Genomic DNA, 12748 nt, shown 5'->3' on the forward strand with positions numbered 1-12748 from the left:
ATATATATATTATAATATATCTGTATTATATATACTTTTCTGCATCTTGGTTTATCATTTTTAATGTCATAAAAAATCTAAGTCAGTTATGTATCTAACATCATCATTTTTAAAGTTAGTATAGTGTTCTGTGTTTAGACATTGAAGTGTCATGGTTTATTCAACCGTCCATTTATTGATGAGATTTCTTTTGTTTCTAATATTTATCTCTACAAATAATGCTTCAAAGAACACCTTTATGTGTGAGTAATTTTATGCCAATGAAGTAGATTCCTAGGAGTGGCTATGGGAATTTTAATAACTATTTGAATGTTACTTCCCCAAAGTATATCCACCATTAATATATACAGTATATTTAATATAAGCCTATCACATATCCACCAGTAATAGTAAGTACATATCCCCTGACTATCATCATTGGCACCAGCAAATGGAATCATTCATTGTTTTTAATCTGATGGATATAAAGTAATTACTAATTGTTATTTCATTTATATGTTTCTGACTGCTTTGGGAAATGAGACTCTTTTCATATATTTAGTAACATTTGGATTTACTTGTCTATAAATTGTCTATTCATAATCTTCGCCAATTTTTTAAGGTGGTATTTCTCTTTTGCTTTTCAATTTATAAAGTCAAGCTTTGCATTATCTGAAGATATTATATTAAGACTATAATCTTGCTCTTGTTTTGGATGCTTTCAAAATTAATACTTAGAAGTTTTTAAATGCGATAGTTATCATTAAAGTGTTAATTATTAAATAACGCATGCATTAGAATTGCTGAGCAATTGAGCAATAAATATATGTGCTTTAATTTTTTCTCTTAATCTTCTAATTATTGTAAATAATAACTGGTAAAAGTTTGGAGTTTAAAGAGCTTCCTTTAGATGTTCTTTAGAGCAGATATGCTGATGACAAGTTCTTCCAGCTTTCTTTCATCTGCAAATAATTTTATCTCACCTTCACTTCTGAAGTACATTTTCACTGAGTATAGAATATTGGGCATGCAGTTCTTTTCTTTCAGCACTTAAATATGTGCTGCTTTCTTATGGTCTCTGTGGTTTCTGATCAGAAATCTGCTACCCTCAGAATTGTTTATCCTCATAAGTAATGCATAGTTTCTCTGTGTCTGCTTTCAAGATTTTTATTGAATTTTCAGAAATTAAAGAAGTGTCTAGGCATAGATTTATGTGGTGCTATCCTGCTTTCACTTTGTTCAACTCGTTCAATCTGTAGGCTTATATTTTGCTTTTTACCAAATTTGGGGAGCTTTAGTCATTGGTTCTTCAGATATTTTTAACTACTCCACAATTACTTTTTTCTTTTCTGGGACTCTGATTCTTCTATTAGGTTTTTTGCTATTGTCTCACAATTTCCTGGGATAAATTTATTCTTTTTCAATATATTTTTTTCTTCATTGTGAAAACTGCATTATTTCTATTGCTCTTTATCCAGTTTATTGATTGTTGATATTGAGTGCATTCACTGATTTTTTAAAAAAATTGGTTCTTGTGCTTTTTAATTCAAAAAATTTAATTTGATTCTTCTTTATGTCTTTCATTTTTTTTTTTGCTGAGGTTTTTGATAGTTTAAATTTGTTTCAAGACTGTATTACTCATTAGAATATTTTTAATAACAGCTGCTTTGAAATCTTTGCCAGAGAATTTCAACACCTGTGTCGTCTTAGTGTTAGCAATCATTAATTGTCTTTTCTCAATCGAATTGAGATTTTTGTTTGGTATGTTGGTTGTTTTGATGTATTAATTTGACTACAGGGATAGTCCCCAGTTTTTGAATCAAACACTAATCTAGACGTTTCTGTGAATATTTTGTAAATGTAATTAAAGACTAAAATAAGTTAACTTTAATTAGGAAAGATGATTTAAGATAATATAGTTGTGTTTAATCAAATCAGTTGAAAAGTCTTAAAAGCATAGTTGAGGCTTCTCTATAGGAAAAAGAAACTTTATTATCTCTTGAAGACAGCGGTGTTAGCCCATGCCTAAAAGCTCCAGCCTGTTCTTCCTGACAGCCTATCCAGTGAATTTTAGACTTATCTAGCCAGCCTCCACGATTGCGTAAGTCAATTCCCTGCAATAAACTTCTTCATATAAATATTCTACAGTCTTTCTGGTTAAATCTTGCCCCGATATACCTGATTCTTAGAATGACAAGTAATTTTGCACTGTATCCTGAACATATTTTGTGTTATAAGACTATGGTTTCTTTGTAAATCTCTTTTAGTCTAGTTAGCTAACTTGCTAGGTTCAGAATACATTTGCTAGCTCACTTCTGTAGTATGGTTCAAATGTGGGTGGGTTGCCACCTCAATTGTAAGGAGGGTAGAAGTCAAAGTACCATTCACAAGATCTTCTGGGTAAGGGCAGAGATAAAATAAACTGTAATGTAAGGAAATAAAAAATATTAGGAATTAAGAAAGTAATGGAAAGGATAAGCATTTAAGTAAATATAGTAGATTTTTTCTCTTGATATTTTAAAGTTGTGTCTTACAATTAAAAGGAAAAATAATTATTAAATGGTTTAATCTGGCTCTCAATGTATTTCAGACAACTACATCATAAAGGAGGGAGGATAAAGGAGTGTAAATGGCGATAAGATATCTGCATTCCACTTGAAGTTGTAGTCTACAATCTTAGCAATCACATTCCTAGATATTTACATTGTGAATTTAAAACTTATGCTCATAAAAACCTGTAGGTGATTACAGCAGTCTTACAATCTCTAACCACTGGAAGCAACTAAGATTTTCAATGTATGAATGATTGTGTGTAATAGTATTTCAAACTGTTCAGTGATAAAAAAGAATGAGCTATTGATGCAAGTAACAACATAGATAAATCTTAAACGTATTTTACTAAAAAAAAAAAAAAAAGCGCCATACTCAAAACACTACATATTGTATGATTCCACGTATATGATATTCTTAAAAAGGCAATACTATTGAAAAGGAAAAGAGTTTAATGTGGTTTTGTTTGTTAGTTTTGATTTTGAGAAGGCAGATTTACTACAAAAGAAATGTGCAAGGAATCCCTGAAGATTGTGTAACTTTTCTGTATAGTACTGGGTTGGTGGAACCATGACTTTTTGTATTTGTCAACATCTATATAATTTTATGTCATAAAGAATAAAATTTAATATAAGAAAATTTAAAAATCAAGCAGGATGTTGGAGAATCCCTGCGTGGAATACAGACTTACAAATATAGTATATGTTAGAGAGGATTTAGAAGCAGCGGCATCTTAGTTGAAATAAGCACACCTAGTGCTCAGGTTTTAGTTTATAAATATCCATTCTCCAATAACAGGAACTAGATATTCTTGAGGAAATTACTGATACTAGGCCTAGAGCAGGGAAAAGACATAATGAACTGGAACACTTTATAATACTAAAAGTTAATAAGTGCTGAAACAGGAAGAAAAAGGAGAAAGAGAGAGAGAGAGAGAGAGAGAGAGAGAGAGAGAGACTTGTTAAAAAGGATACAGAAGGCAATGTAAAAAAGTTCTCAATGTACAAAACTGGAACAATTGAGTGGAAAAAACAAATAACATAGTATTGGATTATAACTCAAAATATCAAATAACTATCAATAAGTCCATAGTGATATACACAAATTACTGAGTAAATAAATAAATGGTAGACAAAATATAAATCTTCCTTAAAGAAGAATCCCCCAAATATATGCAGATACTCCTCCTCCCAGGAGGTAGAATTTACTTCTCCCTTTGAATATAGGCTGAATTTATTAACTTTCAAAGAATAGAGTATAGAATGGGGGGAGGGGCGGAGGGGGAAAGAATGACTTTACAGTAGAGAAGTCTGGCAGTATCACCTTAAAATTAACAAATTGATCAATGTTACCATTACCAGTAATAATGTTGATATCATGTGATGCAATAGGAAGGCAAACTCCCCTCTGTGGTATTTTTCAAATTGCATAACCCCAAGTCCAATCATGAAAAAACATCCCTCAAATCCAAGTTAAAAGACATTCTACTAAATACTTGCAAAATAGTTTTCAAAAATATCAAGATCATAGAAAGCAAACATAGTAAGAAATTGTCTTAGACATTGTTACTGTTTCCAGAGGAGTTTATAGTCTCTTTATTATTATATTGCATCAGTTAAGAATTCCTATCAGCTCTGAGTTCATTTTGCCACAAAACACTTTTGTATTTCTTATATCTAATGTATTGCCTGACACAATTATTTTTTGTTTGTTTTAAATTAATGTATTATTTGATTTTGATAATCAAAGTTACACATTTGCCACTGCCTTTGCATTCAGTTCCTATGTACTTCTTTCTCTCAATTTGTGGTAAATTAACCATTAACCTTTATATTGCTACTTGGAATTTCACAATTTAGTGCTATAATTCTTTCAAAATGCATTATTTTTATAGGCTTAGTATAAAAGAACATGAAGTACACTAGGTATGCAAAAAAAAAAAAAGAAAGAAAGAGAGAAACGTTTGGCATTCTCTCCTATCACTTTTACATCACTAGGTTTTGACAATTACCTTAAGGCAGAATCCTTTGAGTGCCTGAGGCATCTACATATACAGTCTCCTTTAATTCCTTCCATTATTCAAGTAATCATTTATGGGCACCTCTGCTAATCCCTAATCTATATTGCCTATAGGCTATGATAATCTCTTAGATTAATTTGTTATAACAATGTAATTTAGAAACTTCATAAATAAATTACTACCATGGTTCTAGGAAATTAAGAGGATGAAAGTATGTAAAAATATATTTTCTGGGAAGAAGTTTTTTTCTATAATCTATTTGTATTTGGGCAAAATATTTTCTATATATATGCATGTGTATGTGTGTGTTTGTGTATAAGCTTGAGATATCATATTAACTAATGATATGCTGGTAAGCCAGCTCTCTAAAATAAACCAAAAAAAGAAATAAATTTATTTGCAGCATTTGCTGATGTTCATGATGTAAATACTCTGCCATGACCAAATTCAAGCAAACAACATGGCATCACTGAATTAAAAAGAAAAGAAAATTACTGCCATAAGTCAGTGTGAACCAGCTCCAGTGCACTGGGGCACTATTCATTATATTGTCACATCACAGAAATAGTGTAATTTCCCATGTTACTTATGGATCCCAAAGATGCATTAAAGTTAAAAGATCTCAGACTGTATTCAACAGTTTGGAGAAAATTTGTTCTTCAATCAAACCTGAAGCTGGGTACTGCCAAGCAATCAGATTTCCCGTTGAAAGCATTTAATGTTAAAATTAATTTAACCTAATTTTAAATTAAATTTAAAATATTTTAAAACACTTGAGATAATTGAAGATATAATCAGGTTTTGCAAAACATTATTTTATTCAACAACTTTTTACAAAATTATTAACTTAGACTTTGTTTTTCCATAAACAAAACTTTTAGGTTTACAGAGAAGTTGAATGGAAAGTATAGAGAGTTATAATATACCCCCTCACAACCACTAGCCTTGCACACACACACACACACACACACACACACACACACACACACACACTGTTTCTCTGATTATTTATATCTTGCATTAGTATAGCACATTTGTTATAATCAATGAGCCAGTATTGATACGGTAACTAAAATCTATAGTTTATATCAGGATTCACTGATATACATTATATACTTGTGTTGTACATTATATACTTTCAACAAACATATAATAACATGTATCTACCATTACAGTATTACACAGATTAATTTCACTGCTATAAAATACCCTCGTGCTCGGACTACGTTTTCCTTCCTCTCCGGAACTCTTGGCAAACACTACTATTTTATTGTCTCCATAGTTTTGCCTTTTCTAGAATGTCATATAGTTAGAATCTACAGTATGTAGCCTTTTCAGATTGGCTTCTTTCACTTCGTAATAGCCATGCAAATTTCCTCCATATATTTTTATGGTTTGATAGCTCATTTCATTTTTGCAGTGAATAGTATTACATTTTCTAGATGTATCGCAGTTTATTTACAAATTTACCTGTTGAATGACAGCTTGGTTGCTTCCAAGTTTCGGTGATTACAAATAAAACTGCCACGTATATCCATGTGCATGTTTTAGTGTGGACATTTTTTCGATTCCTTTGGGTAAATACCAAAGAACATGATTACTGCATTGTATGGTTAATAGTCTGTTTAGGTTTGTGAAAACTGCTACACCGTTTTATGAAAGCGGCTATACCATTTTTCATTCCTAGAAACAACGAATGAAAGTTCCTCTTGATACACACCCTTACCTGCATTTGGTTGTCAGTGTTTTGGGAGTTAGCCAGCATAATACGTATTTATTAGCATTTCATTATTTTACATTGCAATTCCCTGATGATATATGATATTGATCATCTTTCCATATGCTTGTTTGCCATATATATATTTTCTTAAAAACGATTTTTGAATCAATAACTTAATATGGAATTAGCTTAGTCTAAGTGTTGGAAATAAATGGAGAGCAAGTTCAACAAATGTTTGGAGTTAGTGTCAAGTTGGGGAAATTACAATTGCTAAGGAGGGTCACATGAAGGATATATAATTGTTCTAAAAACCTAAAATGGAAGGTAACTGCTTCTTGATCTTAAGACAGAATCTAAGAGAATATATGCTTAACATATTATAGGTACAGTTGTGAAAGAGTAAAATCTGATAGGCACTTATATGCTGACATAATATAATAAATGTTTATTCCCTCCCATTAATCAGCTGTGGTCATTAACATGATGACTTATATAAAAAAGTTAAGATAAGCGATTCCTGATTCCATTTTATCTAAGGCCTTTCACATATTTTCCAATGTTCAACTCCACAAATATGTTTGGAATTTGTACTGAAAATCTCTAGTAATTTCATTTTTTTTCATATTTGTAAATTACTAAGGCTAACTCTATCAGAAACATAAAGGAAAATTACAGTTATTCTAAAACACTAATAGAGAATTAAAAAGAACATGAAAGCCACTGTGGAATTGTCTGCTATTCAAAGCCATTGTAGATATCAGAAAATAAGTCCTCAAATTTCCCTTGCCCCTCTAGTTCTGTTTGAATAAATTATTTTTAAAATTTTATTTTATTAGTTCCAAGTATACAGTACATTGGTTAGACATTTACATAGTTTATAAAATGATCCCCCTAATTTCTCTTTCTCTCCTCTGGCTCTCCACTTATCCATTACGTTAATGCTGACTGCATTCCCCATGCTGTGCTCTCCATCCTTGTGACCATCTATCAACTACTAATTTGTACTTCTTTAGCCCTTCATCCCATTCCCTCAGCCCCCCAACTCTCTCCCTCTGGCTGTCATCAGATTGTCCTCTATATTTGTGAGTCTGTTTTTGATTAGTTTGTTCTTTTTGTTCCTTAGATTCCAAGTGAAATCACAGAGAATAAATTATTTTTTAAAGATACTTTTTGTTACACATTCTAAGAATAATTAATTCAAAAGAGGGTATATGTGCAATGATACAAATAAAGGAATATTAACATAGACAGAAGAATATATGAACATGAAAATTATTTACCAAACAACTTGAATAAACTTGAGGAGAATGTTGGAAAAGAAAAGATAGCAGACTATTTTCACAGGAATGAAGATCACCAAGTGAGAGAACCAGCAGAAGTTATGTAAGCATCAACTTCCTTATAACATCCATGTGGAGCAGTGATAAAGGTTTCTCAGAAAATTGTGAGCAAATCACTAGTAAAAGCTATAAAGAAACAAATAATCATAGTCCGGTCTATAAGCTAAGACAGACATGTACTCAGAGTTACACAGAAATCACAGTGTAATTTTGATCCAAATGTAGAAGAATTAAAATAGTACTTGAAATTGAAACAGAAATTTCAGGTTGACAAATTTACTGAAAGTCTATTTTGAAAGAAAAAAAATGGTGTGTTGGAAGATATACTTTCAAATATGTTAACAACATAATCATTTAGAAGGAAAAAAATCTACTTATCCTTAACTATTCATGATTATCTACAAAAATGAAAATATAAAACTGCATGTAGTCAATTTCCAAATATGGAAATTATGTTTGTGGATGAAGGATCAACAACTCTGACATTGCTTGAGAAACATGTTATTTCTAAAGAACACAACATTCAATGTTCTCATGAGTATGACATTATAAACATTTCACAAGTAAACATAGTAATAAAATGATGTGGTTCAATTTTCATAAAGGATCATCAGAAAATAGACTCTGTATCCTGATGTACTTGTAGGCTTATTTACTGCATAATCACAACAGGACTTCTGAAAAACATCCTGTAAAGTCTTATTTTACTTCTTAAATAAATTCACCAGAATGATCATTACAATGTTATACTGATATGTTAATCTAAGACTTCTCTCTATAAAAATGCATTTATTTATTACTAAATTTGATTGTTTACAATACATTACATAATATAAACAAATAATTTTATTAAATATGTATTCAGTTTAAATATAAACACAGAAAATAAAGACAAATTATAATATAGTGTAACTAGTTTGTAGTTAGAATTGCTAATCATGATATAATTACCAGTCATGATTTAATGGTCAACCATCATGTCTTAACTTGTCCAGGAATGTATGTTTGTCTGATCTTTCTCTAGTGTGTAGCTTCTTCTTCACACTGATTTAGTGAATCTTGCACCTGCCTGGACAGCTGTTTCCTGATTTTAATGTCAATATACTAATTTCAGAGCGCTCCATAGCTCTGTCACTAAATCTTTAGATTTCAAACATAATTTCAGAGATATATTGGTCCTGGCCAGTTTTAATCTTCATAGTTAAACTCTTGACTCATTTTCACTAAAATTAGAAACAGGAAATAATATCATTTAGTACCTCTTTGTTTTAATGTTAATTTAAATGCTGTTGTAGAAAATGCAATTTAAAAAAGGGATTAAATTTTATATCTATTTGAAGAGTTTCACAGTCTTCGGTATTATATATTGCTCATATACATATTAATTAATTAATTAATAATAAAGAATTAAATACAGTTCTTGAAAAACTACTGGGAAAGACTTGGCAGTTTATAAAAGTAGCAATTATAAGATACTTATAGGATTTTCCACACAGTAGCATTGACCAGAAATAGTGGTGAAACCTGTGAGCTCTGGCATCAAGCAGTTCTGAGTTCAAGCCAGTAGACACGATAAGAAGAGATCATGCATTCTTTGAAAATTAGAAAAAAATATTGTTTCACATGACAAAGAAAATAATTGCACTGATTGTACATAGTATTTTGGTTGTTAATTTCATCACTGCTGTTATTTTACTTAAAAGTTGGTGTGACTTAGATGTTTATCTTACAATTATTCGTCAGGCATTTTTACAGAAACCTTTCAAGAATAGATATAGGACATATTTGGTAACAAAATGTTTAATTTTTTGATTTTACAATTATCTTCATAGATGAATTATTTCAATATCAAACACAGAGAATCTGGCATAGGATTCAAGCATAGAATACGGTATAGAACCTATAGATCATCTAGACAAGTTCATAAATTTTGGTGCTTGTGCTAGAAAGGCAAGATGAAGATAATGTTATACATAAGAGATACAATAAATATTTATTCTAATTAGCCAGGGGCACAGACAGACTTCTAGTTGTCTCAAATCTGATTTCTCCTTTTTCATAGCATTAGATATTTAGATGGGTACATGAGTTTCCACAATAAAGATTTCATTTCTCTGTCCCCTTGCAGGTGGTATTATGTCCTAGTCAAGGACGTAAAGTGGAAGTGTTATTTGGCAGCTTCTAGGAACTTTCCATCCTGGAATAAAGGTGGCTCTACACCACTGCAACACACTCTGAAACCAGACTGCTTAGGTGTGAATACTAATTTCTCCACTCTTAGCCTTGTGATACTTTTTGTTACTTCACAACTCTACACATCAGCTCCTTTATGTTAAAAATGGGAATATTAGTATGAGCTCCCTTATAGTGTTGTTGCAAGTATTAAATGAGATAACACATGCAAAATCTTAGTATAATGGCTGGCATATACATAGTGCTTAGTAAATTTAGTTATTAAATTTACAGTCATGCTACCCTGAACAAGCCCGATCCCATCTGATCTCGAAAGCTAAGCACGGTCGGGCCTGGTTAGTTCTTGGATAGGAGACCACCTAGGAAGACCAGGCGCTGTAGGCATAAAAAATTAAAAAATAAGAGATTGTAAGCTGACAAGGTCCTTGCAATCTGTGAGATCAACCAAGGGTTGCCTTGCCTAAAACAAACAACCAACCAAATAAATGAATAAATTTAAAAAATTTTTTAAAGAAAGTAAATTTAGTTATTATACTGTAAAGGCATGACATCACTTTTGATGAATCTGATATCCAAAAAAATGTTTAAATAGTGCCTTTGAAAGAGTTATAACATTAATATCCTTACAGAGTCATAAAGAGGTCAGATTATTCAGACAAAAACTATGCTACTGCCATTCCTCCAAGCTCTGCTAGAAATCTTCAGGGTAGAATCATAATAAATGACTACAAGTTTACAAAATGGTATTCCATCAGTGTTTTCAATCCCAGGCACCTGAGTTAAAATGTCTAAGCAAACAAACAGACAACAACAAAAAAAACAACTAAACTAAAACAAAGTAAAAATCAATAGCAACAAACCCACCCAGACTTTAAATTTATTCATAGTTTCATCCATAGTTCAATGTATTTTTTAATATTGAATTTATTGAGTGATATTTGTTAATAAAATTATATAGGTTTTAAATGTACAATTCAAAAAGATATCATGTGTATATTGCATTATGTGTTCACCACCCATAGTTTAATTTCCTTCTGTCATCATATATTTGATCCCTTTTACTGTTACTTACCTCTCCTCTTCCCTCACTTCCCTCTGGTAATCACTAAAGTGTTGTCTCTGTTCATGAAAAACATAGTCCAAATATTTAAATCCTGTACTTGGGAAAAGTGAAGAATTTTTCTATCCTCTAATCTGACGTATTTAAATTCAGCTCGAGAAATTTTAGCTGTGTTTCGCATGCATGGCGAAGTCCCTCGCTCAAGTGTAATCATCTGAAATTGAAGTATTTTAGGCTTTTTTCTATGAAAGTTTTTCCTCATTCAAAACACTTTCCTAGACTTAACTATCTTCCTGAAAAAACACGTTCCTCTGTTGCTGGACAGCACCCTCTTTACACTTAACACATAGTTTGTTCTCTTCCAGGGATTGGCTTTCTGTATCCACTTGAAGCCCAACTTTGTTGAAGAACTGGCAGACTAAAACACTCTCTGACCTCTGTTTAAGATTCTTCAGAAGGTTCTTTACTCAGATGCCCCTCTCTGTCCTTTGCCTAACATTTTCAGCTCTTGTCACCTCTCTCCATCTTTTCTGTGACTAGAGGCATGAGATCATTCTATAGTTTCCCTGACACATGAGAGCACCATTATTTATGTCAGGCTCAGACCCGATTGTCCTGAACACAATGCATAGTCTTTCCTTCACTGTGACCATTAATACAGATGACTGGACTTGTAGGGACAATGCATAGTCTTGCCTTCGCTGTGACTCTAGGTGTCAGCTTGTGAGACAAGATATTCTCACGACATCCATGGCTCTACCAGGGAAGTGAATTTCTTCCTTCATAATCCACCACTCTCTCTATACTCTTTTTACTCACCCTTATTTTCTTGTCTTCCTATGAAACTAAGAGAATCATTCTTCAACCTCTCTAGAGCAGGGTTTCCCAAATTCAGCAATCTTGACATTTTGGGCTAGATGATTCTTAGGAGTTGCAGAGGAAACTGTCCTGTTCATTGCAGGATATTTAACAGCACCCCTGGTTTCTACCCACTGGATGCCATTATCACTGCCCCAGCTTCATGGTGGCAATCAAAAAATGTCTTCAGATTTTGCCAAATGTTCTGAATGGGATGTGGGGCGGGCAGGAGGGAAGGGGGGCGGTGTGTAGCAAAATTGCCCCCAGGTAAGAAACACTGCTCTAGAGGAAATACAAAATCTACAAACCTCACTTTTCAAAACAAATATGCATGAAGTCTTTTGATTTTTTTAAAGGATTTTAGTATTTTGGAAACAAAAATTAGTAAAGACTTACAGAGTATTTTGTGTTTTCCATCTAACTCTTATCCTTTATCCTGAGATAATGACTTCAAAACTACTTAATTGAATGAAGTGATGGAAAGGGGCAAGAAAAGGAGGCAATTTTAGGAATAAAATATCAACTAGTATTTTAAAAATTTTACTCTGTCACATGTATCTGTTGTCCTTACAAGTCCAGTCTTCTGTATTAATGGTAAAAATAAGCAATCTTGAAATTATTTTTGGACAGAATTAGGAAATCAGAATATTTTCCTCATTGTTACACTTCTCTCCATAGCACACACAGCGTATTACCTTGAGATATTACTTTGCATTATTTCATGCCTATTATTATGTGGTTACAAAATCTGTCTCTTCTCTCTGCACTTCTTTCTTCCATTTTAGTGACATTTTATTCCCAAGGCTCAGCTTCTAAATGGGACCCCTCTATCATTCTCACTGATGCTACTTCTCTAGCTGTGAATACACTTGAACCATCTGATTTTAGAACATCCTTTGCTTCAAGTTTGACATGCATGTGGGCCGTTGTGTATCTAAGACCACAGTAAAACTCTCTCCTTTTGTTGAATTGAGGGGTTATTTTATCTTACCTTCTCTTTTTCTCCCTGTAAGGTTTTCTCTTAGCTT

General features: G+C 32.1%; 1 pseudogene; it reads left to right on the forward strand.

The window, feature by feature from the left end:
• The first annotated feature begins 10067 nt into the window (after positions 1-10067).
• LOC112471754 lies at positions 10068-10186 on the forward strand (annotated as a pseudogene).
• The last annotated feature ends 2562 nt before the right edge of the window (positions 10187-12748 follow it).

This window comes from Pteropus alecto, unplaced genomic scaffold (genome assembly GCF_000325575.1).
Source record: "Pteropus alecto unplaced genomic scaffold, ASM32557v1 scaffold38, whole genome shotgun sequence".
Lineage (NCBI taxonomy): Eukaryota > Metazoa > Chordata > Mammalia > Chiroptera > Pteropodidae > Pteropus > Pteropus alecto.